Genomic DNA, 4,522 nt, shown 5'->3' on the forward strand with positions numbered 1-4,522 from the left:
TGATCCACCCGCCTCGGCCTCCCAAAGTGCTGGGATTACAGGTTTGAGCCACCGCGCCCGGCCCTTTTTATACTTTTTAATCATGTGAATGTAGTACTTGTTTTAAAAATGGAAATAATTAAATAAATTGAATAAAAATATGTATATTTCTTCTTTTCTCTCAAAAGATCAGTCAGGATGGAAGTTACACATAGAAACTGCATAATACTGACATTCTTCTTTCCTTTCTCAGGAGGAAATGTTTTAGCCCTAACTGGGAATGTTCTATGGAATGTCTTTGTAAGTTTTATTTTATCTCTAAGAGACACTCTCCTTCCTTTTTCAAAGACAGGGATCCTTAAACAATAATGATTGCTTTAAAACTTAGCATTAAGATAATAAATGAATATTGCAGTAGAGATATACAATTACAATTAGGCTGAAAATGCCTGAAGTAACCCATACAGCTCAATATATATAATGTTGTGTATGTAATGCTTTGTGATTTTATAAGTACCTTTAAATTTGTTGGGCAGTGTTTTTCTATGGCCGTCAATTATATATTCAATTGTTTCCTCAGTGGGGAATCCTACTAAGCAAACTTGTGCAGGAATGAAAATTTGCTTAAGAATGAAACGTAAATCAACAAACAAAGTACATTCACAGCCAAGACAAGTGTTACTAAAGAAGCAGAGAACGGGAAAGATTAGAGGAAATTGTTGAAATGGCTGGTGAGCGGGGAATGAATTTGCCAAATAAAGTGCTTACCACATCACTTGTGATTCCTGGAACAAAAGGGTCACTGAACTACCGACGAGGATGGGATTCGAACCCACGCGTGCAGAGCACAATGGATTAGCAGTCCATCGCCTTAACCACTCGGCCACCTCGTCACATGAAACCCTGATAAATTGAATTTCTTCCTCTGTGTAGTGCTCCCAGTGAGTCTTGTAGCAACACGATCTAATCGTTTTCTCCTGGTTTAATCCTCATAACTACAGTCTGAGTCGGGTGTCTTAATTAAGGCACATTTCACAGCCACCATAAAAATGACGGATGTCACTTAGAGTAGTGAAGTTACTTGGCAAATACTCAATAATAGGTTGAACCAGTGCCGGCATTCGTTGGTAGACACAAACCACCTGCTTTCTTGTGGACCCGGCTCCAGCTGGCCGCCCTGCTTGCAGGGGAGACACACTGGGCCCTTCGCCGGGTCCTTCTGCCTCTTTATTCTGCATTCGAGGGGTTGATTTGCTTCCCGACCTGATCTAAACTTTCAGCTTACTTTCCTGTGTTCTGTGACGTACCAGAAACCTGACTCGGCAATTCCTTTTCACTGGCTTCTGTAATGTGCCGGGGAGCCAGGAGATGCCCTCCTTTCTCTTGTTACTTTGTCTTTTGTTACTTTCTCTAGGAGTCAGTGCTGATCAGTCTACGATCAATCAGCAACAGGTGAGAACGTGTTTTGTTTCAACAAAAAATAAAGGTGCGCAGGCGCCCCGATGGCGCTCCTCTGGCTTTGATCAGGACAGCGAAAGAAAGAAAGTCTTTTTGTGTCTAGCACAAGATTGGCTCAGTCCAGCTGGTACGCGCGCTGGGAAGGGCCTGTGGGTGTGCGGGTAACCCCCTGGGGAGGGAGTCAGGTTGCGTGGTCCTAATTGTGTCTCTTAACTAAGCTACCTCACTACATCCAACCCCACCTCAGGAAGCAGAACAGTAACCCCTAACGTCCCTTCCAGCTCTGACAACCTCAATTATAAAATGATCGACAAGAAAAGAAGCCTCAGGCTGGGCGCGGTGGTTCACGCTTGTAATTCCAGCACTTTGGAGACCAAGACGGGTGGATTGTTGGAGCTCAGAATTTCGAAACCAGCCTGGGCATCATAGAGAAACCCTATCTCTACAAAAATTGCAAAAATTAGCCGGGCGTAGTGGCCTGCACCTGTGGTTCCAGCTACTCAGGAGGTGGAGGCGGAAGATTGCGGGAGCCCAGGAGGCCCCGAGGCCACAGTGAGCCAGTGAGCCCTGATTCCGCCATTGCACTCCAGCCTGGGCAACAGAATAAGACCCTGTCACAAAAAAAAAGAAAAAGGAAGGAAGGAAACAAGGGAGGAAGGGAGGAAGGAAGGAAGGGAGGGAGGGAGGGAGGGAAAGGAAGGGAGAGGAAGGAAGAAAGGAAGGAAAAAGAAGGGAGAGGAAGGAAGGAAGGGAGGGAGGATGGATCTTACACTCCTAAGAGTTTGTGTGCTTTTTGATATTTGGTGCAGAATTTTGGAGGGGAAAGTTTTCCTTCCTACCTGAAGAATGTTGGTGCTTTTTTCCTCCCCATGAAGTGTCCTAATTCTGTTCTCAGCTTTTTAGGGAAGGGCTCTTTTTTTCCTCTCACCCATGTTTCTTCACAAAATTAAAAATACCTTCAGTCAGCACAAAACTACCATCAGGGGAACTTCATCCACAATACTGAATGAAACAATGATATTTGTTCCTTTGAGTGGGGCAAGTATATTTCATTTTTTCTTACACTTTGAGTCATCCACCCCTTTCATTCATTCTTCAGAGACTCGGGAGCCACCTCATTTCATATCAGTAACTTCAGAACTGGTGACCGGGGAAGCTTTGAGGACAGAATTTCTGCTATTAACTAACTAAATTTGACTTAGAGCACTCTCCCTTTAACTACAGGACAGAGATTATATTTGAGTGATCATATTTTACACCAGTGCAAGAGTAAGCAAATAATAACTATTGTTAAATGCATTCATGAAACGTTCTGGATTTCTAATACAAACTCTAAGCACCAGAATTGAGGTACCTTAGAAAGGGTATTTTCAATTAATTAAAACTTGCGGGTTAACAATACCAATTTTTTAAAAAAAATCACAAAGTTGTGATGAATATGAGTTTGTTTCAGTAAAATGATTAAAAATTATCTTGTAAATAGTAATCACTGAGTACATAATTTGACATAGTAATTGTTTTTATCACTAATAAATAAATTACTAATTAATGACATAAAATTATATATTTGATTTAAAAAGGGAAGCCAGTAGGAAAAAAAAGAACCAAAAATCATGTATGATCAATTCACAGAAGAAAATAAAACGGTTAATGAATGTATTTGAAGATGATTCACTTGTATGTAAGGATATGCCATTTAAAACATTAATATCATATTCACTTCCTCTACTCCCACTTTAGATTTCTGAAATACTGTCCATGCAAGTATAAATTGGTCCAACCAGACTGAAGCACAAGTTCATACCCTTCTTTCTTTCCTTTCTTCCTTAAACCCACTAGTCAATCCACTAGTGGAAAATTATGCCAGAGATAATACCTATTGAGTGTGAAACACACACACACACACACATATATACACACACACATGTATAGTGCAGTGGAACACTGCTTTTAGTAGTTAAACATTAAAACTACCCAATGTACACCAAAGTGGAATACTTAAATAAATTATGATTAAGTAAAACATTAAAATGGTATGTGATTATTAATAAAAACAATGCAGTTCTAAATGTTGTAAGTTTGTAAATATTTTCCCACTTTTTAAATTTTTTTTAATTTATTTTTTTATTTTTTAGACAGAGTCTCACTCTGTCACCCAGGCTTCATGGAGTGGGACAATCTCAGCTCACTGCAACCTTCACGTGCTGAGTTCAAGCGATTCTCTTGCCTCAGCCTCCCAAGTAGCTGGGATTACAGGTGCCTGCCACCATGCCCAACTAATTTTTGTATTTTTAGTTGAGACGGGGTTTAACCATGTTGGTCACGCTGGTCTCGAACTCCTGGCTCAAGTGATCCATACGCCTTGGCCTCCCAAAGTGATGGGATTACAGACATGAACCACTGTGCCCAGCCTATTTTCCCACTTCTAAGTTTAAAAAAAAAAGGCAAGTTACAGAACAGTATGTATAGTATGGTTGTTTGTTTGTTTTACATGATAGAGAGTTTAGATATTTAATATTGGTGAGGGCCATTTAGCTTCAGCCTCAATTTTATGAAGGTTCTAAACAGACTTTTCATGTTATCTTTAAAGGAGTAGTATGTATGTGTATGTATTATACATACAACCACTGTATTTTTTGAGTTAAAGGTTTTCAATATTCCCAATATTTTCAAATCTTATTTGCCATTTCTTTATTTTTTATATACTGAAAATGAACATGGAATGAACCTTTTGTGACTTCTAGAAGGCTCTGATTAATATAAACATATAAAAATCCAGAAGGGTGTATACTACTTGTTAACAGCTGGTATCTCTAAGAATGGGTCTATGAAGCTTTTTAGCTTTCTAAAACAGATAGTGCTGGCTGAGAAACCAGGGCATTGCCTGCTGGGGAAAGTAGAGCTGGTGCCCAACTGCAGGGGGAGGAGGCTGGCAGCGCCTGCTTGGGCTGGACCCACAGCCACAGCAGTTGCCTGCTTGAGGTCAGTGGGGAGGACGGAGTGGGTGGGGTGGCAAGGGCTTTGGTGCCTTCTGGTGATGGGATCTTGATGCCAAGTGCCCCACTTGCCAAAAAAAAAAAAACCA

At 40.7% G+C, this 4,522-nt stretch overlaps 1 non-coding gene across 1 annotated transcript; it reads right to left on the reverse strand.

Annotated features, from left to right (window-relative positions):
- Positions 1 to 790: 790 nt before the first annotated feature.
- TRNAS-GCU lies at positions 791 to 872 on the reverse strand. The gene has a single exon. It is a non-coding gene; the product is annotated as a tRNA-Ser (tRNA).
- Between the last annotated feature and the right edge of the window lie 3,650 nt (positions 873 to 4,522).

The sequence above is a fragment of the Cebus imitator genome, unplaced genomic scaffold (genome assembly GCF_001604975.1).
Source record: "Cebus imitator isolate Cc_AM_T3 unplaced genomic scaffold, Cebus_imitator-1.0 Scaffold681, whole genome shotgun sequence".
NCBI classification, from domain to species: domain Eukaryota; kingdom Metazoa; phylum Chordata; class Mammalia; order Primates; family Cebidae; genus Cebus; species Cebus imitator.